The sequence below is a fragment of the Chelonia mydas genome, chromosome 6, assembly GCF_015237465.2.
Source record: "Chelonia mydas isolate rCheMyd1 chromosome 6, rCheMyd1.pri.v2, whole genome shotgun sequence".
In the NCBI taxonomy this organism is placed as follows: Eukaryota; Metazoa; Chordata; order Testudines; family Cheloniidae; genus Chelonia; species Chelonia mydas.
Window position 1 is genome coordinate 33,601,184 of NC_051246.2, and position 27,796 is coordinate 33,628,979.

A 27,796-nucleotide genomic window follows, 5' to 3' on the forward strand; every position below is an offset into this window, starting at 1 on the left:
GTGGTAACTTCCACAGATAAAAAGCCAGGAAGAACACACCTAATCCCACAAGCTGCTCCATGCAGCATGGGGGAGGAGCCCTGTCAGATTGCTAATAACAACTCCTCCATTCTCTGGCCAGTTCTGCATCAGCCCTGATGGTATTTACAGCAGCTCAAGGCTGTTTTATACTCTTCCAGTTGGTAACAGTCTACAAGGGACTGTAGCTAGGGGATTTCTGGAGCATAGTATACTCTGGTCAAACCCCAACCTCGTTCTCAGCCTGCTCTTTATGTTGCGGCCAATAGAGTGACATAGAATAGTAACTGGTTGTGCCAACTGTACGCCAACAAAAGAGTTCTTTCCAGCCAAAGGAATTCTCAACAGGCCAGATACAGCCAGACTCGTCCCATTGCACCTCCTTCACCTTAATGGAAAGGAGAGAGAATCTGAGCCAGGATATGTGCACACATCCAGGGGTGGGAAGGAGCATGAAGGGAGAAAACGGTGTACATTATCTACTCTGTGCCTTTAATTTAATCTCCAAATTAGCACTGTTCACACTCCTAAGCGAGAGAGATCTTAGAGATGGAACTCCTCTGGATGCATATAGTGGTCTCTCTTTGTAAGTTTCTCCTAATATCAGAGATTTTACCAGTAAAAGGGAATCTCTTTCAAACCAATGAAAAAATGTTTCTTCTGGTTTGAAAGTTGAGTGCAGGCACGATAGATAAATTCAGTGCAAAAATCAGCATCTACCCCTTTTCTCTGCTTCTTCTTATTTTTGACTTTTAAGAAAATGAAATGACCTAGCTATTTCTATTTTATCATCTTTCCTGATATCACATCTGAGAAGGAGAGGCCAGAGATCAATGGTAAGTGCTGATGTTATACCAATAAATAAAAACCAGCAGGATCTTATTAAAGGGAAAAAGGCAAAATACCACATTTATTGTGAATACAGATAGAATCATAGTAAGCAGTTAGTTATAGCTATAACATTCCATTCAATTTCATATTTATTCACACATTCATTCATACAAACACACAGACAGGTTCTGCAAGGTTGTTATCATAGTTACCAGCCTTAGAGTTGCTCATGCCAAGCCACTGGCCAGGTGGCCTGGACATGAGGAGGGAGGACGGCCTTGTCAGATGCTCATCTGATGCTCCTGGAAGTTGGTTTGCAGAATCAGACCCCAAAGTTCTCACTTTCTAGAATCCATTTTTATAGGAATTTCTTCCCATGCCAGTCTATGGGAATTGCTTCATCATGCTGTTGCTGAATCAATCAGCAGATGTCACATTCCTGACGGCTCCGTGCTGCCAGATGTTATCTTGTTCTTTGGTTCTCCCATCCTTGAGGCTGTTGGGTGGATTCCAGTCTGCCCTCCGGGGGTCCTTTGGTTATTTCCACTTGATACCTTCTTCAGCCGATGGACACTGCATTCTTAGGCTGGCACCTCCCTGATCATTCAGTTATTAACCACACCAAGCATCCATCCACATACATCCTCTATCTCTATTTTAATCACAATTGTTAACAAAGCAAGATGAATACAACAAAAGGGCGGGGAGTCTCTGGGTGCTGTTTCTGTTGTTACAGAGTATTGCTTTGAGTCTCTCTCTGTGTGAGTAGTTGTTGTTATAAAGAATTGCTTTGAGAACAGAATCTGTCTTAGAATGTACTAACACAATTAGCAGCTTGCAAGTTTCACACATAGAGGGAGAGAAACAGTACCAAAAAACAAGAGACCTCTTAATTAGTAATAGCCTGGAATTTAAACTATGGGGAATCAAACTCATTTGTGATTTTAATACAGAACTTCTTTAATATGATCCAACATTGAGGCTGTTGTGTGAGTTGGACAACAGCAAAACAGATGTGGGAAAAAAGACAACAGCAGAGTGGAGAGAAAAACAAGGGATGGTGAAAGGATGAGTATGTCTGGTCTTTGGGTGGAGGGATAGCTCAGTAGTTTGAGCATTGGTCTGCTAAACCCAGGGTTGTGAGTTCAATCCTTGAGGGGCCCATTTGGGGATTGGCCCTGCTTTGAGCAGGGGGTTGGACTAGATGACTTCCTGAGGTCCCTTCCAACCCTGATATTCTATGATTCTACTACACTCACCATCATGACAGTAAGCAGTAGCCACATGGGCAGTGGGAAATACTGTAATTATTACAGGACATGTATAAATTATCAGTTAGAAATCACTGGTTGACATTGCATATTTATGACATATTAAAGTGGATTTTACCAATAACCTGAAAGCTAAAGCTAATTAATCAAGAAGCTCCTGTGTACAAAAGTTGGAGAAAAATTAGCAAGGGCTTGGTTCATAAGTAATTATATGATATTTAGGAAAGGCACTGGAGTTGTCTTAAAAGTGTGCGCATCTCTGTCAGTTCCTGTTCTCCTTACAAACAGGCAAGTGAAAATAGAGCTGTTTATTTGACATTGAGGGAAAACAAGAATTTTGAATACAACTATGACCCAAAAGATTTGAACTCAATATGTATATATTTAAATATTATGTACATGTCAAACATTGTCTCCACTGGGATAAATAATCTTTGATTATATTAGTTATCTCTGGGAATGGGTGTGTGTTCTTTTGTTCCCTGGAGGGAGCCCATTTTGCCCCAGGAATTCAATAGAAACACATTAAGAATTTGTATATTTATTAGTTTCCCTAGGAATAGATTGTCCATTAAAAAGAGGTTGAAGAAATGTGTGTGCCATTTTAAGGTGAATAAGTGTATACCTCTGAATTCAATACAGGGTAACTGGGTGAAACTGAAGGGTCTGTGACACCCAGGAGGTCAAACTAAATGATCTAATGGTCCCTTCTGGCCTGAAACAACACAGCTTTTTAAAAAGCTTCAAGGCTTGGGCATATTAGAATCTTGGTACTGACTGATCCTCAAGAAGTTCAATTCACTGTCCTTTTTTCCTCCCCTGATTACAGATATCTGCCATGACTTCAGTAAGTATAGCAGTGGTTATTGCTTCTGTTGTTATTGCTCTAGACATCTATTTATGATACTGATGCTGTCTAACAAAAGACAAAAATGGAGCACTTTGGAGAAGTAATTCTGACGCAAGTTTTCTAACCTCATACAACCACAGAAAATATCCTTTCTAGCACAAGAATGAAAACTGAAAGATAATGGTAAATTGCCCTCATTGACCTGGATTGACATATGGGAAACAGTCAATTTTTGAATTTGCAAAGAGATTTAAATATGGAGACACGAATGTCAGCTTGGAAATCACTTGATCAAAAATCAAACAAGAAAGGCAAAAGCATTTTCTCATTGACATTCACCTGATCGTTCAATAAATAGCATAGAAAAGAGATCCTATATCATTACCTTTAATTTCCTTTTCCTCTAATGCACTTTTAGCTGTTTTGTGGTTGACTAGAGGAGAGACCAGGTAGTGACATTCTAATCTTTTGAATGTATATATTTTCTCAGATGTCAAAAATCATCTAAAAATGTCAAGGAAAGAAAAATAAAAATGGTGCAAGACAATAACTAGTCAAAAAGAATTCTAAAAGCCAGACTGCAATCGCAGGAATCTTTGTAAAAGCCTGTGACTTTATGAAGTACCTAATAAAGGATTAACTACCCTGGTGAAAAAACACTTCTCACCTAAGCAAATGTACATTTGGAAGCATAAACAAGAAAGGCAGTATTGCCAACTTGCAGAACATAATTTAACCAGACTTTAGCAGTCATCAGAATGAGAGACATTTAAAACAATTTGTATACGGATGTGGGATGTTCAGATGCCAGGAAGAAAAGAGTGAGCTTTATAGAATGTCTTAGAAATTATAGTTTATAAGTACAGTAGCTGATTCAAATATCTGTTCATATAGTATAGAGTTTAAACACACAACTTAAAAGCATGAGGACCACAAAATGTTCAACCCATCTGTCTCTTAGCTGCTTCCTTAGCAAATTCTTAGCTGCTTTCTAACGGAGGTGGAAGTTAATGCAGAACATCTGAATGGAAAATAAATGATGAAATCATGAGTGGAAAACAAAGGCTAACTTGGACCAGATTTCAGGCCAGTATTCCACTTCCAACCAAAACTCTCAGTTAAAATTATGAGAACTGAAGACTGGCTGTCCACTTCATTACACCAGTTTTACCCATTGTAACTACAATGGAATCACTGCTCTGTATGAAATCAATGCCGCCAGCATGAAACCAGTGTAACAGATCTGAGAATCAGGTCCCAGGATTTAAAATGTATAAATGGCTTTATGCATTTGATTTGAAGTGAACTGATGTAACTCAAAGCTGCAAGTAGCTAACAGTAACTATTTGAGAAAATTCAACCTGAGCTCTAAGTAACAAGGCCAAATCTGCTTGCCTTAATCTTGCAAATACTTCCTTTGTCTTGGTTATAATTTGCAGTGATCTCAGTTAGTAATTTGACATCGTGCCTCTTCTTTGAAAGGAAAAAAAAAGAGCAGTGGTAAAGTCCTGGACAGAATCTCTTTGAAATCTATTTGAAATAACCGAAGAAGAAGTCTGCAAAGAATCTTCCCAGGATTTACACAGCAATGTAGGATCCAATGAACTGGAATGGGACTTTGGGAGTTTAGTTGGTACTATGTGAACACTCATGTAGTGCAGACATGATCAGTACACCTCATAATTATGTTTCTCGGTGTCGTGATAGATATATTCAGAACAAAATAGTAGTGATCAAAATGTTAGTGATCAGAATCCAGCCCAATGTAAGGAATTCATGAAAGCAAGAAGAAACTGTCAGAATATAACATAGTGCAGACAGCTGCCAGGCACTCTTCACCCATATACCTTTCTCCTGACAAATTTGATCCCAATCTACAAGGCACCTCTGGTACTGATAGTCCTATCCCAACCTTACGCTGAGCCCAGACTTCCAACTATACCATCTGGTAGTTTTATGTGGACAAATAGGCATTAATATCCAAATTGAGCCCTGGTATAACTCCACTGAAGTCAAAAATACTACAGCAGCGATGAGTTTGCTCCTAGGATTATGATGATGAAGGGAAAAAAAAGAAACAGGGTCTCTTTAATTTTTCAATACAAGCAGTCAGAAACTTGTTTTCCCCTCCACTTTGAAATCATCACAATATGAGCAAGGAAGAAGAAGAGAGGTATTTCCCTTATTGTTCTCCCCTGTGAGAATAGTTATAGTTGCTAGTGCACACACCCCCACCCCCACCCTGGGTTATCTAGAAGTCCTATCACTTCTGGATTAGCATTTGGAGAGAGATAAGAACATAAGAACGGCTATACTGGGTCAGAACAGTATCCTGTATTCTCACAGTATCCAATACCAGGTGCTTCAGAGGGAATGAACAGAACAGGTAACCATCAAGTGACCCATCCCCTGATGCCCATTCCCAGCTTCTGACAAAGAGAGGCTAGGGACACTCCAGAGTATGGTTTTGCATCTCAGCCCATCCGGTTAATAGCCATTGATGAACCTATTCTCCATGAACCTAACTAACTTGTTCTTTTTTGAACCCTGTTATAGTCTTGGCCTTCACAACATCCTCTGGCAAAGAATTCCACAGGTTGACTGTGCATTGTGTGAAGAAATACTTCCTTTTGTTTGTTTTAAACCTGCTGTCTATTAATTTCATTTGGTGACCCCCTAGTTCTTTTGTTATGAGAAGGAGTAAATAACACTTCCTATTTACCTTCTCACACCAGTCATGAATTTATAGACCTCTATAATATCACCCCCTTAGTAATCTTTTTTTCAAGCTAAAAGTCCCAGTCTTATTAATCTCTCCTCATAGGAAGCTGTGCCATACCCCTAATCATTTTTGTTGCTCTTTTCTATAACATTTCCAATTTCAGTATAACTTTTTTGAGATGGGGCGACCAGATCTATACACAGTATTTAAGATGTGGGCGTACCATGTATTTATATAGAGACAATATGATATTTTCTGTCTTATTATCTGTCCCTTTCCTAATGATTCCCAACATTCTATTAGCTTTTTTGATTGCTGCTGCACATTGAGTGGATGTTGTCAGAGAACTATCCACATTGTCTCCAAAATTTCTTTCTTGAGTGATATCAGCTAATTTAGACCCCATTGTGCATTTCCAATGTGCATTACTCTGCATTTATCAACACTGAATTTCATCTGCCATTTTGTTGCCCAGTCACCCAGTTTTGTGAGATCCCTTTGTAACTCTTCACAGTCTGCTTTGGACTTAACTACCTTGAGTAGTTTTGTATCATCTGCAAATTTTGTCACCTCACTTTCCAGATCATTTATGAATATGTTGAACAGTTCTGACCCCAGTAATGACCTCTGGGGGACACCACTATTTACCTCTCTCCATTCTGAAAACTGACCATTTATACCTACCGTTGGTTTCCTATCTTTTAACCAGTTATTGATCTATGAGTGGACTTTCCCTCTTATCCCAGGACAGCATACTTTTCTTAAGAGCCTTTGGTGAGGGTCCTTGTCAAAGATTTTCTGAAAATAAGTACACTATATCCACTGGCTCACCCTTGTCCACATGCTTGTCAACTCCCTCAAAGAATTCTAGTAGATTGGTAAGGCATGATTTCCCTTTACAAAAACCATGTTGACTCTTCCCCAACAAATCATGTTCATCTATGTGTCTGATAATTCTGTTCTTTACTATATTTTCAACCAATTTGCCTGGTACTGAAGTTAGGCTTATGGGCCTGTAATTGCTGGGATCACCTCTGGAGCACAGTTGCCAACTTTCATGTGGTAAAAATAAGCACCCCAACTTTCACAGTAAGCCAAAAAATCAAGCTAATCCCATTTCAAAACAAGGCCAAAACAAGCCAATCCCTCAGAATTCCAACACTCTATGTGACTAGATCCCCGCAGCGTGCAGTCTGGGACTGTGGTGGGCCCGCTGTGCACCCCTGATTTTCCCCCTACCTCTTGCCCCTGCTTGCCCTCCCCCACCCCCCACCTGCTTGCTGGGAGCTAGTCAAAAAAAAAAAAAAAGCAACAAGCAACAAGCTACAAGCCAAACAAGCAACAAGCCAAAAACTAGCCAACAAGCAACTCACAAGCCAATTAAGCCAAAAACAAGCCCAATTTCTGTGGTTTTTTTCATGGGTTTGGCATGTCTGCTCTGCAGCCTTTTTTAAAAATTGGTGTCGCATTAGCTATCCTCCTGTCATCTGGTACAGAAGCTGATTTAAATGATAGCTCACATACCACAGATAGTAGCTCTGCAATTTCACATTTGAGTTCCTTCTGAACTCTTGGGTGAATACCATCTGGTCCTGGTGACTTATTACTGTTTAATTTATCAATTTGTTCCAAAACCGCCTCTAATGACACCTCAATCTGGGACAGTTCCTCAGATTTATCACCTAAAAAGAATGGTTCAGGTTTGGGAATCTCCCTCACATCCTGAGCCATGAAGAATGATGCAAATAATTCATTTAGTTTCTCTGCAATGGCCTTCTCGTCCTTGAGTGCTCCTTTAGCATCTCAATCATCCAGCAGGCTTCCTGCTTCTGAGGTATTTAAAAATTCTTTTGCTGTTACTTTCTGAGTCTTTGGCTAACTGTTCCTCAAATTCTTTTTTGATCTTTCTAATTATATTTTTACACTTCACTTGCCAGAATTTATGCTTCTTTCTATTTTCCTCAATAGGATTTAACTTCTACCTTTTAAAAGATAACTTTTTGCCTCTTACTGCTTCTTTTATTTTGTTGTTCAGCCATAGTGGCACTTTTTGGTCCATTACTATGTTTTTTAATTTGGCATATACATTTAAATTGAGCCTCTATTATGGTATCTTTAAAAAGTTTCCATGCTTCTATGATCTAGAAGAAAAGGAAGCAGGAGCAGGAAAGAAGTCTGCTACACCAGAGGCTCTTTTTATGATTGGGTATGCTGAAGAGAAAGAAGAAAATAGCAAATAGCAGAGAGATATTTTCCACCACATGCAAAACTCTATTAGATTTGTGAGAGTGAGATGTGACTTCCCTAAAAACTGGTAAACAAGAATGTTCAGCAAGCCGGTTTTCAGTTCAGCATATCTTTAGCGAGCTCATGTTCCAGGAGCCATGCTGGTTCCTGCCCACTGGCCTGAGCTCTGAGAGGGACATGCTTCCCCCTTCTTGTTTCTGGCCTGATGGAGAAAACTGAATTACTTTGGCAATACAGGTTGGAGAAGTGTTTGTTCCTAGTATGGGAAAGTTGGGTTAGGTCAGGAGGGAATTACTCCCACCTAGTATTCCAAACAGATACTACCAGAAATCAAAATACCTTCTCTTCCTCCACATCACAGTAGTCACCTCCACCCCCAAGTGGCAACCCCACAACTGGAAATTAGTCAGTTCCCAGGTGACATTTCCCTGGTAATTAAGCAGTTTCTTCAGGGTTAAAGACCTAAGGCCAAGACCCTGAACTGTGGATGAGATGCATTTTATGAAGCGTAGGAGGGGGAGGGTGTGTGCGTGCAAAGCTACCTTTACTTCACCATGATACAGAGGCTGTTTGGCATAAATGTGTCATTGGGGCAGTTCCTTGCATAAAATAAAGCCTCCTGAGGACTGCTCTAATCTATGCCAGCTACCCATGGTTGTAAGGCACCATTCCAACAGCTGATCATTGTCAGGGCATAGGAACACCTGAGCCATGCCCTCCACACCAGCGGCTGGGAGAGGGGGAGTGGCATAGCAAGGGATTGCTTCAGCAGCTCTGTGCCACCCAAACATTTCCCTATTGACATGAATACTGTTAAGACGACCTTAGGGCTGCTTTATGCCTCTGAAATATATAGCCTATACAATGCACTTTACAGTCAGCTATACTGGATGTTTGCTACTTCTCATCCACCACTAGAACATGTCACATGGCAGCTCCAAGATTAAGGGATGGTTTAGGGTGCAGATCCATTGGGAAGCAATAGAAAGTCTACTTGACTTTAAGGAATATCCTTTCATCTTCCCAGCACCTTGCTGTATACTTTTCTAGCATATTTATTGTGCTGGTCCACAATGGCAACAAGAAAAAGCCCAACTTGTATGTTCAGCTACTGTGAACAATCAACAAATATTTCCAGTCACTCACTGTAACACTTTCTCGGAATGTCCAGGACTGAGTTACCCTCCTGCTTCCAGGAGAGAGAGTCTTTCTTGGGACCCTTCAGCCCATCAGCCACTCAAGCACTTTCCTCCGAGCTCTGCCAGCTCCTACTTTGCCTTGCAGGTTAACACTTAGTGTATCCCAGTCCCCGAACTCCTCAGACGCATCCGCCACTGTAGTATCCAGCCCCTGTCACTGGACACTCACTGTAGTTACCAGGTAAGCTGTCCCCAGAGAGATAGTGCACACACAGCTTGACTGGTACAACTCAGGATCAGATCCTTTATAACAATACAACACTGGAATCTACAGTGAAAACAAATACAAGTTTAGTTATAAAGATTGAGAGTTAAGAGATAGTAAGCAAGGGTAGAAACAACAGGTTACATGTGACACAAACGCATAACACGCTTCTTAGGGCTCGTCTACATGTGAAATGCTGCAGCAGCACAGATACAGCCACCTTAGAGCTTCTGTGTAGACGCTCACTACAGTGACAGAAGTGGTTATCCCATTGGCATAGTTAATCCACCTCCCTGAGAGGCGGTAGCTAAGCAGTGTCTACACCAAGGTTAGGTCAGCTCAACTATACCGCTCAGTGACATGGATTTTTCACTGGGTCCACTTACCTTTTGAGTGTAGACCATGCCTTAGAGTCTAAACTTAGCTCTAATAGGCTAAAATCCTTATCTAAAGCAATTTCTCTCCTAAAGCAGCCTTCCAGAGTTACTAACCCACATGTCCAGGATCCAACTTTCATGGATACAGAAACCACTGTCCTTTTTGCTTCCTCAGTGAAGGATAATAAAATGTCTTTTTGCTTCTCTTTATAGTCCTCCAAACCCATTGTTTTCTCCCTCCAGGTAGGTCCCCTTCCTCTGGTGCTGGCTCCAAGGTGTCGTCCTAGTCTTCTGTTTCTTTCACATTCCACTGTTGACCTGTTTTTCCTGTTGACTTCTCCATGTAAATAGGGCTTCTGTTGTGTTTTACACAATGGCTTTAGAATGCTTAATCTATATATGAACATAGACAGGCAATGGAAAAATACCTCCCTTCATCTGGCAAAACCATTGTTTCATCTCCTCTGGGGAGTAACATATTAATACAAACTATAAGGGCATATTTTCAGTATATAGACATAACTTTTAAAATAGAATCAGTACATATGTTTCATAATGATATTAATGACCAGCATGGTCCTGACTTTCATTTAAGATTTCACACAACATTCTTTATAGATAAATACTATGACAGCAAAGTGTTAGGTGTAGCTGTTACAGAACAGTGAACCTTTTGCCTGTTGGCAACGAGCGGCTCCTAGAGTCACACCCACAAGTATCTTTATGACACCTTCAGGTAGCCAGATGGACTGGATTCTTTCAGTGCTATATATATATCAATCTCTACCACACAATAAAAACATGAACTGGTAAGTCACTGACTTTTAGATAAAAAGGGTAATTAACAATAAGGATCAGATCCTCAGCTGGTGTAAAACTCCACTCAGGCTAAGGGGGCTATGCTGCCCTATATCTCCTGAGGATCTGGCCCTAAATTCTTTGCTCAGACTTATTCTGTTCCAACTGTTGTAAAGTTTTCTTGTCCGTGTTTGTTTTGTTTTGTTTTTTGTTAAAAATACTAAAGAACAAATGTGAAGTTACCTGCATAATAATTTAAATTACAGGAATAATTTTGCAACAAACACACAAATATTTAATATTCAATGTACTGAATCTTCTACAAACAATTTCATGCCTTGTTTTCCAGCTATAAGTTGCTACAACGGATACCTTCCTGAAGCGTGAAGTAAACCTCCTGTGTTAAGCATTCATTATATAATCTCTTTCTAAATTTCTTTGACCATCACAACATTTCTTTGATGTCCCAGCATTTTTACACTTCAAAGACTAAAGATAACAATGTGATTTAAGAAGACTGGAGGGGGATAAAAACAGAATGCATGTCTATAGCGTACTACAAGGCAACTGTATTTTCTAACACAATTTCAGCACATTAGTTCAATTGTCAGCTTCAGTTTTGATTAGGTTTGGATTTTAGAAAAATGAAACAAAGGTTATGCAAATCACTATTAGTAAGTGAAAGAACAATATCCTTGTAGATCATCAGCTGCAATTTTGGTTTTCAGATCAATGGGATTGTGACAGTGTGAAGCCATTGTTTCACTGCACCTCAATCCTTCACAGGCACCATGATGAAAGGAATTCTGCTAACACAAGGGAGATTCTTCCTTTCCATACAATGCTCAAATGGACTTTATAGAGCTGGACTCAAGACCTCAAGCAAAAGGAGAGATTTGGGAATAGAGAAGAGATTCATACACATATAGTCTCTACATATAGCAACACACACACACACAGAGTTTATGGTATGTACTATCTATATAATGTATTTATTTACAAATTAATTTCTATCTGATTTCTCTGATCTAAAAATAAAAGGACTCTTCTTTCCACATTGTTTTGTGGGACATTTGTGTTTGATTCCCATTAAAGCTACTGGGAATAAATATAGACAAATCCCACATACATCAGTGAGATGAAAGACACCAAAATCTGTTAACTCTCTGTATATTTTCTTGGTACCATGGTACCAGCTATACATGTTGCAGCTGATTCCAAATCTGGTGGCGAACAAGATAGAGAAAAATTACACAGTACCTTATATTACATTTGTCTGAAGTACAGAGTCACTAGCATTAACATACATATAACAGTTTACAAAAATATTTCATTTTCATTGTAGATAAAAAAAAGGGAAAAAAAATCCAGACTTGTCAAGTTGACTGGCTTTGCTTATGTATCCAACATCTGTAGTGATAAAAGATTTTTCAATGTCCAAAATTTTACTCTACAGACTGTACCCATATTTTGATCAAATTGTTAAGAAGAAAAGGAGTACTTGTGGCACCTTAGAGACTAACCAATTTATTTGAGCATAAGCTTTCGTGAGCTACAGCTCATTTCATCGGATGCATACTGTGGAAAATACAGATGTTCTTATACAAACAAATCATGAAAAAATGGGTGTTAATCACTACAAAAGGTTTTCTCTCCCCCCCACCACTCTCCTGCTGGTAATAGCTTATGTAAAGTGATCACTCTCCTTACAATGTGTATGATAATCAAGGTGGGCCATTTCTAGCACAAATCCAGGTTTTCTTCCCTCTCCCCCCCCCACACGAAAGCTTATGCTCAAATAAATTGGTTAGTCTCTAAGGTGCCACAAGTACTCCTTTTCTTTTTGCGGATACAGACTAACACGGCTGTTACTCTGAAATCTATTGTTAAGAACCTGATCTTAATGCCTGCCATTAAGTGTGGGGACAATACATGTCATTTAGATGTCTGGTTTCAGAGTAACAGCCGTGTTAGTCTGTATTTGCAAAAAGAAAAGGAGTACTTGTGGCTCCTTAGAGACTAATCAATTTATTTGAGCATAAGCTTTCGTGAGCTACAGCTCACTTCATCGGATGCTTATCTAAAGTGATCACTCTCCTTACAATGTGTATGATAATCAAGGTGGGCCATTTCCAGCACAAATCCAGGTCCCTGCCCCCCCCCCACAAAAGCTTATGCTCAAATAAATTGGTTAGTCTCTATGGTGCCACAAGTACTCCTTTTCTATTTAGATGTCTAAGTATTTGATATGCAGATATGATCAGCTTGTTAGACATCTATTACATCAACTATCAGCACTTAATTGCAGGCATAAAAACAGAGGCCTTATTTAAAATTAGACCCTTTATCTAATCATTGGCTATCATGGTGTATACTCTGTTCAGCAGTCACCACTATGGAGCTAGAATGCATGCAGGTTGGTGTCAAACCTAGAAAGGTCTTTAATCATTTACGTGGCATGTGCTTGAAAAGTGGCACATTCCATCCACACTGTCCCACACAGCACCACATCCGCATGGTTTATATATTTATGTAGAGAGTGGTTAAATGTGACTAGCACTGATTTCACCGAAAATTAAGACTTGTATGCAGGATCCCAAACGAAGGCCCGGTCTACCCAAGAAACTTTTGCTGGTCTAGTAATGTCAGTTAGGAGTGTGCTTTGTTTTAATGATATTTCTAGATCATGAAAAGCCCTAGTATAGAAACAGCATAAAAATGTTCTTGCTGGAAAAGCTTATTTCACGATGCTGGCAAATCTTTTCTAGTGTAGACTAGACTGAACAAACAAATATACATCATACCGTAGCTGTGAAAAAGTACACTTCAATCTATTTTGGCTCCATCACCATAGTATTTCAGTGTCTTACACGTACTAAAGTATTTTAGCCTCACATCACTCCTTTGAACATACCTCTCAAACATGTATCGTTCTGAGTCATTTTAGTACCAAAGTAACCATCATTCCACAAAAACTTAGTGTCCTCACTTTTATTACTGAAAATTATTTCCATCAGAAATAACACACCATGAAACTGAGGTTATAGAAAGTTATGTACAGTAAAGGAACAAATCCCACCACATTTATATTTCCTGCATGATTTTTTTTTTCTCTCTCTCTCTCTTATCTTGTGACTCAAATGGTGCCCCACATTTGGGCCTTGACAGCTTGACAGGTGTGCCAGTGAGGTATGAAAGTATTATTATCCCACATTTTACAGACAGAGAACTGAGGCGCAGAGGGACTTGCGGCCTGATCTGGCCCTGACTGAAGTTTTTCCATTAAGTTCAATGGAAGCTGGATCTGACCCTAAGTGTTTCGCCCGTGTCTGTAGTAGAGGTGGGAATTGAACCCATATTTCCAGAGTCCAGTGTAGCTGCTCTGTGTGCAGCATTCCCATGGAATAGGACTCCTTCCATGGCAGTTCATGCGCCGAGATTCTGCAGAATTGGGCTCTGTATTTTTAAGACGATTGTGAGCCAAACACTGTCTGAGAAATCTGATCTGAAGACATCTTTGTTTTGTCTGTCAGAATTACACCACATTCACTGCAAATTCAATCTCATTTCATTAAGCATCTAGTTCATCCCCTTGTAAACTTTCTACAAAAGAGTTCCATTTAGGGTGAATTTCTCATATTTAGTCTCAATTTCTAGTAAACTCTCAGCAATATCAGTTGAACTATTTTTGCTATGTCACCAGGAAGAAAATACACATTCCTTTTTAAAGGATTATGACACTGCCTTGATGAATAAACCAGGAACAGGCTGGTTTTAAAACTTCAAACTTGCCACGGACTTATGGTTCAATGTAGCTTTCCTGGAAATCACTGGAGCTTTGACTTCCGAAGGGATACAGTATTGGACCCCTGCATGTAAATGAAGACAAGATTTGTTGCCATGTTTGAAGAAATTTTGTTCACTGGTAAAAGCTATATGGGACTGAACAAGATTTAAAAATCTGTTCATTCAAATATAGATATATCTGGCTATTTCTTTCCTGACACAAGCATACAGTACACACTCTGCAAAAAGATGCACAAAACAAACAGAAGATAAGCTAGACAACAGGTCCTGAAAGCAATTAATCTTTGCAGCAAAAATTGGAATTTCATCTGTGTCATGCAATATCTTAATATGTTTATTAAAAAGTGCTCTTGTTTGTTACACAAGATGAGCAATTAAAAAACAGTAAATACATTATTTTACATTCCTTAGATGTTTTAGGGTATATATATCTATATACATATAATTTTGGAATTCTCATTCTATCGATTACCAGACTTTTACTCCTGCAAGATTTAGGAACTGAATGTTGTTTATTTCATCTGAGGGGAAATTGCTTAGATTTTCAGGATAATCTGAAATTTGAACAAGGACCTCTACATTATGAAGTATTAACAACGTTTGTAGTGGAAACATACAAGTAAACGCAAAGGTAAATTTTCTATAATTTTCTAGAACTGTATTCATTAACATGGATAAACTAGACCAGTAGCATGTTTCCAAGATATATTATATTTCCAAAATGTGACTCTTTTACATTATCTAGATCTCCTCAAGGGTGTGTGTGTGTATTCCTCAGGTGGGTAACTTGACTGGTATAAAGATGTTTTTGTACATTTAGGTTTTCTAAAGAGAAGAAAAACAGTCTGTCTTTACCCTACAATTCAAATAAGCAGTTTAATAATAGATTACAGGCAGAAGGCATGGCAAAATGCCCAAGAAATTGATCAAAGTTTACTCATGACAAAACAAAGTTAAGACAACAAGAAACTATACAGTAGGTTTATTATTCAATGCAGCATTCTCAGAAAATAGTTTCGTGTCAACAAACCTTTTGTTTCAAATGCAAATGATTGTTTCTCTCTAAAAATGCACTCATGGCTTGGGGAATGGTAGTTCCACGTGGTGATGAATTGTTTCTATTCAAATTTTCACAAACGTGCCCATAACTGGCCAAACGAATTTTATCAAGGAACCTGCTGTATGTTCCCAGCACAGACGAGCTTCCAGCTGACATGAACAGAAATTTGGGGCGTGCAAGGAATACAAGATCTGCAAAAGGGTAGATCATCTGGTGGTTAAGACTAAGGAGATACTGGTTAAATTCCTGGCTCTTCCACAGTTTTGAGGTCTCCATGCCTCAGTTTTCCACCAGTAAAATGGCGGTAATAGTATTTCCTTTCTCCCACCCTTAATCTGTTTTGTTTACTTAACTTAAAAGTTCTTTGTAGCAAGGACTGCCTCTCATTGTGTGTCTGCGCATCACCTGGAGTAATGGGTAATCTCAATGGGGGTTTCTGGACTCTACCATAATATGGATCAAACAACAACAATAACAATCTGTCTTTAATTTCCTGGACTATGATAGGTGGGACATTTTCCTTCAGAGAATGGTAATTAGCAAACCCCAGATGAGAACAATCTTCTGCCTGTTTTTGTAGGTTTGTTTTTGTTTAATAATGAGTTTTGATCTATCATGAAGACAGTTGTATTTCCATCTGTTTCTGCACAGTCTTAAGCTGGTTCAAAGGACAGCCAACATTTTGTGGTACAGTACAATTAATGATTTAGTGGGTTCAAATTGGGTCATTCTTTTACTGCCATTATCTGGTTTTCACATAAAATGTTTCTATCCTTGAAGCAGCAGTTATGTTGTTGCTAATGCAACAAGAATGGGACTGGCAAAACAAGAGAAAACAGTCATTAACTTTAAACGGAGTTAAACCAAAATTAAATAAGAAGTCATTTTTCTGTTTTTAAAGTGATTTCCTCAGTACCTTGTTGAAGTGATTTCATTCCTATATAACTGGCACAGTTTTACAACAATCATAACATGAAACCAGAATCCATTTCATTTTGATCACATAAAAACTTGAGGTGAGACTAAAGAGTAGGGGGAACAGTAAGTCCTAAGTTCCTAGCACAAGTTTCATATGCTGTAAAAACTAAACTGTATCTTTATGGCTGAAGGTGATGAAAGTTAAAAATAGAAAAGTTAACAGAAAGTTGAGCTAGAATAAGCGGTATCCCATCCACGCTACTGCAAATATAGTATCCCTTTGTACTGGGTCTGTTATTATATTTACATTACAGCTTTTAAAATGAATACATATAGAATCATATTATTCATTTGCAACAGAAACTGGGTTGAGGCAATGTATGGAGAGGAAATACCTGCTACCTATCTCTTCCCCTGGCTGACAGTAAAAATACCCATTATCTGTTGGTAGACTATTTAGTTTAAAAAAAAATGCTATTTTGAGGGTTCACATTGGATTTTAGGACGGAGTGCCTTCAAGCTGCTCTTTATTTATTTGGTATTAACCATGTTTTCCTGAAAGGTTTTGTTTAAATACCATTTATGGTGTTTTTCTGAGTTCCTTGGTCTGACAGCATGTAAGGATAGGGTAACAACACAACTATTTACTTTGGCACCAAGTGGAAAGAAAACATTTCATGGATAAACCAGTAATCTCATATTAATTTCCTGGTTCAGTCATCATCATAATAATTAACGATGGGCAAAAAGATTTGAAGAAACGTGGGTGCTTCCTAATAGAGGGCATTTTGAAGCATGCAATGCAATCTATAAAAGCAACAAAACCAGCACCAGGAGTGGCCCATCTCCCCACCACACCAAACAGCCAGTGAGCAATAATGTAAGAAACAAAACCTTCCTCGTCTGAGGCTCCACAGAAGTCCTTTACCTCACAAAACCCCTCAAAATCACACAGCCACCCCTTTCCATCAGATCTCAGTCCATCCCCACTCATATACTGGTACCACTCTCAAATATCCACTTAAATACATGGATTTGGCAGCAAGCCCCGAAGGTCAGGAAATTTGTACTAATCCAGAGCAAGCTGGGAGAAAGTTCCAAAAATGAAGGCCCTTCACACAGAATGCTCAGTCAGAAGCTTCCTCTCTTATAAACTGAGAGAATTCTAACTTGAGCTCCTCTGTTGTTGATCTCTAATGCAGAAGTATGGCTCAGGGAGAAATGAGGTATCTCTTTTAGGGGGGCCAAAGCTGTTTTGGCTTTATAAATCAAAAACAATACCTGAAGCCTCATCATAAGCCAACAGGCAGCTAAGAACAAATCTAAGAGCACTATACTATACTCACAAAGACATGCTTCACTTAGCAAGCAAGCGCACTGCGCATCACTTCAGTTTCCAGGTAGGTTTAAGGCATAAAAGCACACTGCAGTAACTTAATCTCAAGGTGACAGGACTACTGAGGAGAGTAGGAAGGTCTGACATCAGAAAAGTAAAAATTTCCTGACCAGAAAGAAATGGAAAAAGTCACGTTGGTCACTGCTTCTATTAGATCATCTAACAGCAATTGGGAGTTTAACAAGTCACCCAGATTGTGAGTTCCAGTGGCCACTGGTAGACACATCCCCTCAATCTTGACAATATTTTCTTGTTGCTTCTCACACCTGCCTTCATTGTCTCAGTTGTACTTAGTTTGAACTGCCTTCCACCCATTTGCCCTCATCCATTGGTTAGTCCCTAAGGTGCCACACGTACTCCTTTTCTTTTTGCGAATACAGACTAACACGGCTGCTAATCTGAAACAACACTGATAGTTGCTCAACTATACACTTGGTTCAGATGAAAATGCCATACAGTATATTGGAAACACCATAACCCATGGCCTCCTCACTACCCCTCCCAACAACCCCATATTCATGCTGAATAAGAGAAGTGACAAAATGGAGTCCTACACAACGAAAGACAGAAAAGCAATAGCCCCAAAGTTACTGATCTGAAATCTCTTCTACTCCTACTGGGGTCCAGAGGCAAATTAATAACACTTAATGAATAACTCTATCAAATGCGGGCAATAATCTTTAGCATGCGCAACTTAACTTTTTCAGTTGCAAGAGAACTCTTTTGGTGCTGCCTTGAAATCTCTTTCCATTCGGCTGAAAACCATTATTGACAAGTGTTAAGAAAGTCTGAATCATCCACACACTCTGAAAGGTGTTTCACCACAACTTCTTCTGCAAGATGCATGAATGCTTTCTCTCAGGCCATGTCTACACTTACCGGGGATCCACGTTGCTGCGATGAATGCAGCGGGGGTCGATTTAGCAGGTCTAGTGAAGACCTGCTAAATCAACCACAGAGCATTCTCCAGTCTACTTGGGTCATCCACCAGAACGAGAGGAGTAAGGTAAGTTGACGGGAGAGCGTCTCTTAGGTTGACTTACCCCGGTAGTGTAGACAAAGCCTTAGATCCATTACATTAAAGAAATAAAGGGCACCTCATATATTAAGGGTACTTTCATAAATAATGTTGTAAAGGGTTAATAAATGATTAATAGTTTCAATAAATTGTGAATCAATTGTTATAGATGGTTACAGAGGCCAACAGATCAATACAGTGCTTTACCTATACATTGATAACACCTTCTACTGATGAGCATTACCCTTCTGTACCACTACTAAGCTTGTCAGTAATATGCTCATGCCATATATCAATCACTTATTAATCCCTTATAAACTACTACTAACTAGACCCTTAATATAAAGCGTAAAATAGAATACACAGATGCTTTAACATAGAACATTCTTCTGAGCTTTACAATGCTTTACTGAGAACAGGAATTCCTTGCAGCACAGACAATGGCTTTCTCTGTCTCTTGTCCAATAGCAAACACAGTCAGTGCTTACCAAATAATAATACAAATACTTTTAAAAATGTGAAACATACTGCAAAGGGGAATCCATGTACATGCAACAACGGAATTCTTTTCACTTGAGTGAATTAATAATTTCTTATTTTCATCCCATTTGACTAGGCAGTATGTGTATTCCCTAGGAAAGTGCAGGATTATTTTCTTTTCTGGCATTTGTACACACACACACACACACACACATACACACACCACTAATTCGTTATTTTTTTCCTCTTATTTTTTTAAAATGTGTCCAACCTGTGGTTTTTCTTCTCATTCCACTTAGTCACTTTGTACATAAATGCATTCTCAATGTTTTCACAGCTGCTCAGAAGGTGTTGATTCTTAGTGCCAACTCATTCACTCATCTTAACATAATCACCGTCTTTTAATGAAACAGTTAACATGAGACTGACGACTATCATTTTGCTGATAGGGTCCCATAGCTGACAGAGTGAGAGGTGACAGTGGTGTAATTACCAGGCCTGACACACTTTGTTCACTTTTCCCCCACCTTTTTACGCAAATGAGGCAGTGGTGTGCAATGTCAACAATCAAAATGGAAATGAAGGCAGCGTGAAGACCCAGGTGAGTAATTACCAGGGGCTGCAGACCTGTGACTGCTCCCAGAGCGCCAGGACTGACAAGGTGCAGATTGTTTTTATCTCTTGGTGTGAACCAGACTGACTTGCTGTTGATAGATCCAGGTGGCAATATTAATTAAAACACCAGCAGGAGTAAGTTCAACTCTCCACAATGCGTTATCCTTTTCTTTGGGGAAGCCTATTTGTTCTGGAAAATTCCCTTATGAATTCTTCCCTATTGATATTGAAAAATACAATATAGCTTGGGCAGTGAAAGCCTATAATAAACACATACCAGAGAGGAGGATGTTATCTGCTTTAGTTTTAGCATTTTCTAACTCTGAATCCTAGGGTGGATCTGTATTGTCCTTTCATTGCACAATCTGAAATGCAAGGAAAACTCATCTGATTTTTCAGTTCTGTGGGTGGAGATTAAATTAGTCTGTCTGAAACATTTTTAGACCATGAACCTTTCATAAAACTTAGAAGTATGATTTGCTGTATCTGGCTGGGTACCAACCTCTTTTAAGAGGTTGAAATGTGCAGATTTATTGTGAAACTTCATTCCAGAAGTCACATGGTGTAAATTACAATAGAGGGAGGAAAAGGAGTACTTGTGGCACCTTAGAGACTAACCAATTTATTTGAGCATGAGCTTTCGTGAGCTACAGCTCACTTCATCGGATGCATACTGTGGAAACTGCAGAAGACATTATATACACAGAGACCATGAAACAATACCTCCTCCCACCCCACTCTCCTGCTGGTAATAGCTTATCTAAAGTGATCATCAAGTTGGGCCATTTCCAGCACAAATCCAGGTTTTCTCACCCTCCGCCCCCCACCCCCCACAAACTCACTCTCCTGCTGGTAATAGCCCATCCAAAGTGACCACTCTCTTCACAATGTGTATGATAATCAAGGTGGGCCATTTCCTGCACAAATCCAGGTTCTCTCACCCCCTCACTCCCCTCCAAAAACCACACACACAAACTCACTCTCCTGCTGGTAATAGCCTATCCAAAGTGACCACTCTCCTTACAACGTGCATGAAAATCAAGGTGGGCCATTTCCAGCACAAATACAGGTTTTCTCACCCCCCCCCTTTTCCCAAAACACACACACACACAAACTCACTCTCCTGCTGGTAATAGCTTATCCAAAGTGACCACTCTCCCTACAATGTGCATGATAATCAAGGTGGGCCATTTCCAGCACAAATCCAGGTTTTCTCACCCCCCCACACCCATACACACACAAACTCACTCTCCTGCTGGTAATAGCTCATCCAAAGTGACCACTCTCCCTACAATGTGCATGATAATCAAGGTGGGCCATTTCCAGCACAAATCCAGGTTTTCTCACCCCCCGCCCCACACACACACAAACTCACTCTCCTGCTGGCAATAGCTCATCCAAACTGACCACTCTCCCCACAATGTGCATGACAATCAAGGTGGGCCATTTCCAGCATAAATCCAAGTTTAACCAGAACGTCTGGGGGGGGGGGTAGGAAAAAACAAGGGGAAATAGGCTACCTTGCATAATGACTTAGAGGGTCATGATGCTACTGGGAATCAGATACTCAGACAAGGTGAAATTCATGCTGGTAGAGGAGATCAACACAGGACTGTTACCATATCAGTCAAGCACTGGGACATGCAGCGAGGCCTCTGCTTTCCCTGACTGCAACAGTTAGGTCTCCAGGACAACTCTGGTTAGGCTGGTGAAGAAGAGAGTTTTGGGGGTGGGATCACACAATCTATGATTTCTCTGAAATCTCTCCATAGATAACACAGAAAAGCAGCTGCTCCTATTCCAGTCAGTAGGGTTAAATGTAGCCACAGAGGCCTTGTCCACACTAATGTTTTTCAAAAAATCACTGGTGACCCTCCACTGATGGTAACTATGGTAGGTTCATTTGTGTAGACAGGTGGCTGGCAGTCGTGACCATGTTAAAGCACAATGTCATCAAGGCAGGCTGTAAAAAAAAAAAGACATGTCGATTAAAACAGAGGAGCCTTGTCACATTTCTTCTTCCTACCATTCCTACCTCTAGTGGAGCTGAATCAGCTGTAGTGCTGTGATGGGAAATATTTGGGAAGATGCTAGTATACACATCGCCCACGGGGCTATGTTGCATTTCCACTGTCCATGGGATGAGGGAGCAAATTCTGTCACCATACCAGTTTATTTCTCTAGGTAAGGCCCCATTAGTCTTGCTTTATGCAGTGAACAGTGAATTTCACAAGGAGAGAGACTAAGCCAATAACTTCACAAAGACTTTCACATCAGCCAGTAATATTAGGGCTGCTAATCCAATGAGTTCACAAAAGCGTGTGCCTTGGCATCATCGCAGTGAGACAGAGAAGGTAACAGCAAACTAGAACCAGTAAGTTTAGAGTAGCCTGTCTCTTGATATCAGAACATCAATCTAAAAATGCTGAGCCAGGGAACTTAGATCCCTATGACTTTTACATCAGAGCAAGATTCTGAGACAGTAACTTTAGAAACTTCCATCTTAATCAGCCCAGCAATCCTGAATGACCTCAAGCAGGTTTGTACTTTGACATCAGCCCAGCAAGGAAGAAGGGTTGAGCTAGTCATTTTACAGAGGCCCGTGACTAGACAGCAACTCAGCAAATTAGGTTTGCTGAGCAGACACTAAAGTAAAGGGAAGCATGTGGAAGTGCAGCTTCCCCTCTTTTGCAAATTAATAAACAAACAAACAAAGAGACTGCTGGTATAATAAGGACTCATCAGGCAGGAGAGTTTGAAGTGCACTCAGCAGGAGAAACTGTGTATAAGGTTTCAAGTAGAGCTGGTCCAACATTTTCCACCATTGTTCAACGAAAAGAAAACATTTTCCACACATGCACCCTACCCCTCAAAAAACCAAACCAAACCCTCCACCAACCTACATATTTTCTAACCAGTTCTAGTTCCAAGCTGTCCTGCCAGGAGCTCAGGTAGCCCTGGCAGCTGCTGGTAAAGAGGAATTGTCAGAGCACAGTTCTCTGCCTTCTTTCTTCCGCAGCCCTCTCCAGAGAGAGCAGAGATGAGAAGAAGCAGAACCTGTTGCCTCCAGCTCTCCCAACCTTTTATTTGATACCACGAATGTGTGCGGTACACAGTCTAGAAGTAGAGATTTTTTTCCCCTATGGAAAATTTCAAGCGAGATTTTTCTTTGCTGAAAAATCAGTAATCAAACATTTTCAGACAAAAATCAAACAAAAAAACCTTGATTTAAAACATTCGGCTGAAAAATGAAAAATTTGATTTGGAAATGCTGCCTTGGTGACATAGGATTTAGAGTTCATTTGCCTTCTGCCCCCATTTTCCTTTATGGTCCAGGCTTCCTGGCTGGACTACATCTTCTGTGAGGAACCATGATCTCCTCTCTCATTGAACTGCCATTGTGAATCATGGGCAATGTAGTGTGACTGGGGAGCCCAGCCCATAGAGGAGAATGGGGGCGTGAGGCACCCAAATTACAACACCCATGAGGTACTGGGGCAAAATTTCCAAATCAGAAATTTTCTGTTCTGGGGCAAAAGTTTCTGGGGTTTGACTGAAAACTTCCTGGTTTTGGAAAAAAATTTTGATGATGAAAAATTGGAACTTTCTGCAGAGAACAGATACGTTTTATGAAAAAGATTGCTTTGTCAAAAAACAAAAACAAAAAACCCTGTCACAAAACTGTTTTGTTGTAATATTTTCAGCCAGTCCTATCTAGAAGTGATTAGCATGGCTACAAGACGATTTACCCGAGGAAATGGTAGAGGGCTTATATAATTATAAATTCCGCATTTCCTATCTTTACATCAGTTTGCTACCATCTCATTTGTAAACAACAATTACAATGAAAGTTGCTGAAAAATATTACTGTAGAATGGCAATTAATTGGACTGCAGATTCAACTGATTTCCTGCTTCGGGTGTGGCTGGTGATGATTATACATTTTAATTAGGTTTTTAAATGTGGCACTTGGTATTTATGTATTTATAAATAAAAAAATAACCACTGTAGTTTCTCAACATTGTATTTCATAGTATATATGAAATTCTTCATTCGTGCAATATTGTTATAATTTCAGGACTAGCTCCTGTAACTGAATCCATAAGTGGACCCCAAGATTGCAGGCAAGAATGTTTGACAAAAAAGCAGATTCTAATAAAATATTGTAGAATTTACACTACAAGCGTTCTTACCAGAAACATTAACCTAATAGTTACAGTCATCCAGTTAGAGAATGAAAACATATCTTGTGACCTACAAGCCCAATCAAAGTAACTCAGATTTTGAACTGCAAATAACAAATATTCTAAGCAATACCATTAGCTAACATTTTGCAAGCAATCTATATGCTGAAAACTCTTTGCATATATTCAAATAATTTTGAATAATGAACAAATTCCTCAATACAATAATTCACAAACAGGAGAACGGGAGACGATTTACTGAATTGACTGTTGATTGTTAATTCTTCAATCAGCTCTAATTCTGACCTCACAGACCTGAAACTTAGCACCCTTTGATCACATCACATCCATGAAATAAGATGTTTTTACCTAGATGTCAAGAATCATGAAATTTAGACAGACAGATCTCACTACTAAAAAGTCAACTTTTTATGAAGAGCTATCACCACATAGTGCTAGATACGATAGGATAAATATAGCTTTCAACAGTAAATGACCATAGTATATCACATACCACTGTATGTGTTATTGCATTTTTTTTAATGGTGACGATGGTATAAATCTAGGCATGTGCAAATGCATTCATGCGCATTAATACAGCACTACTAATTAACATCTGAGATTTCCACTGCTAGACAGTTCTCCAGCTCTTCATCTCTATCACAGTGCCAAACACCACATTATATTTACATAAAATGTTATATTTATGCAAAGACTTTTTATACTGTGCGTCACCCCATTGAAGTCAATGGAATGATTCAGAGCGCATAAGTTAAGCATGTGTATGCATACCTTTTTGTAAGAAAAAAGCATAGATTTTCTTGGTTTTGTGAGAGATTTTACAATAAAATTTGGTTGATAATGGCTAATACGAATATGAGGATAAACATTTCAAGTGACTTAGGAGCATAAGTCCCATTTTCAAAAGAGATTTAGGCCTAGATCCTCACATGGAATTAACTCCCATTGATTTCAATCTAGTGATTGATTTCACTAGGAGTTAGGCACCTAAATACCTTTTAGGATCTGGGCCTTAGACATTTAGGATTTTAAGTTTCATTGAAAATCAATGGGTCTTACTCTCCTAAGTCACTTAGGTGCTTTTGAAACATTTAATTTATAGCTATCAGCTATTTTTAAAAGGCTCTTTTGTTATTAACATAGTAATTCATATGTCTATAGTTTGGACAATAATGTAATTTAACGACATTTTAAAGTGTCGCTGCTTCACTATACAATAGTATATAAACACCTTTACCAAATTAATGACAGATAAAAAGAATTTTATGCACAAAAATTTCAGTGAATAGCCTGAAGAAATTCAAGGAGTTGAAATATACAAGACAAAAAATTTTACTGCTTGGAAGTTAAAAAATCTTTAATTACATATATGTGTGTGTGTGTGTGCGCGTGCGTGCACGCACACACACACAAAACACTAAAAACTGTCTTGAATGAAAGATAAAAAAAACCCAAACAAATTAACAATAGCAAAAATGCATCTATCCAAATGGGATTATCTGAAAACTAGATGTTCAAACTGACTGCTGCTATGTCACACATGCAAAACCAATCTCATTCCAGTAACAGAAAGTATTAAAGTTCATCTCTTAAAACTTTACACTCTATTGAAAGGAAATAATAGTGTTAAAGAAAAGCTAATCCTGTGATCTTTTCACATTTGGCTGTAGATGTTATGCCATTTTCAAGGGAAATTTTTGCCTTGGTTCTTATCCAGTCAAATAGTTTCTGAGCTAGATGTGATGTAGTCCCTTGAATAAAATAAAATACCCTATTTAATTGAATGCCTGACACTCAGGATTGAACTGCTGAGACAGGCCTGAACATGCTGTAGTTTGAAGCAATATTAAAAAGGGACTCTACCACGGTGGCAGAATAGTAACATACAACAACAAAAGCTGAAAATGATGGCTGAGAACTTCTGCTGATGGGTATGAAAGCACGTCAGAATAAATGCAAATGAAATCTATGCAGGAGTGCAAAGAAAGAAAAACAATTTTACACCACCAGGCTATAATAAGATCTTTGATTGTTGGTATTACACCTTTAGACCTCTGACCTAGTGTGGCAGAAATGCTGGGACGAGACTGATATAAAGTGAGAACCAAAATAAATAGCTTGACTACTGATGAGAGGCAAAATAATTTGTTGTTACTCTTGTATAAGACTTTGTGCGGGGACTATGTCCTGTGAGGTGGCAACAGACTCCCTTTCAAGTTGCTGAGTGCTCATAACTTTCATTGACTTTAATGGGAAAATTCACCTTTGGGCCTAGACCAAGCATGGACAGCTCATTGGACAATTTTTCCTTCGTATCTGAAATGTATGGCTGTATGCCTAAAATGTCTACATTCTATCATTGACTTCAACTGGAGCTATGGGTGCCCTGGACCTCTTGGGATCATACAATTTTGTTTTAAATCAATTGAAAACAAACCATTTTACATTCCCACTTATTTGCCTCATAGTTTGGGCTACCATTGACACTTTGGGTCTGCTGACATTCTCACTTACATGTTTTTTACCCAGGCCTCTACCTAGTGTAACTCACCCTGCAGACCTCTGCATGGTTGACTGACCCCAATGTAAATGAGATCAGATCTAGGGCCTTTGATCCGTGATTTGTTGTTCCAAACTGGTGCATGAGAATAACGGTGGGAAAGTGAACTTCCTTGGGTAGTACCAGCATACTGTGGGCCAGATTCTGCTATCCTTGCTCATGATCAGTGCCTTACTCCGTGAATAGTCTCAGTGGTAGAATGGGTCCCAATAGGACTGCTCATAGAGTAAGGTATTATTTAATGTGAGTAAGGATGGCAGAATCTAGCCCTTTATGATTTAGGCATAGGCCAAACAGATTTGGAAAAAATATATATTTACAATCTGCATTCCTTCCTGTCCCTGTGTTACTTCGGATGTTCCTTGAAGTACCATCCTTAAAAACACTATTTTAAGAGAAATACATACTTATAATATTACACACACACACACACACACACACACTCCCCTGCTTTGGGAACAGAGTGGCAGAGCTTTCAGAGCCAATATTTCCATGGACTGCATCAGCCAAGTGGGGATTGCTAGTACAGCTATGTCAAGTTTGCCAGTTTTGGTTTATGTGGCTTTGCACCTTTCAAGGTTTGCTTTAAATCTCTGGTTTGTTAAAATTCAATATGGCACAGGTACTATCCAGAATGAAATGGATGATTTCCATTAAGCTCTAAACACTCATTCAAGCCGGATTTGTCCAAACCAGATGACCTATCACAAGATCAATGTAATTAGTTTGGTTATGGAACCAAAACACCACAGTGCAACTCAGCCCCACAAAATGTCTGCATAACTAAATAGCCAAATCTTTCTATTTGAGTTTCAATGAAAAAATGTAATTCAGGCCACTGATAATATTTTTAATATAAGAGTAAAAGTGTTGCTGTGATGGGTTAACATTCTAGAAAACTGGAATGTAAAGTCAGAATAGTGATCTATTTCCAGGCTTTAGAGTAGACTAACCAGAACCACAAAGAAGAGTAAGTTTCCAAATCTTGCTATTATAACTATACAATTGGCTAGACAACCCTGTCCCACCAATATCTGACAAAGATAATAGCCATAATGGCAGCTAATGGAATCTATGCTAAAGGGATACCTACACTGTCTAGTGACTGGAGATGGGGATTAGGAGTCTGATCCAAAGTAGACATATGTAAATAGAGCCACTCTCATTAACTCCAATGGGTTTTGAATCAGGCCCCAGCTGTCATGACTGCTGTGTTCTA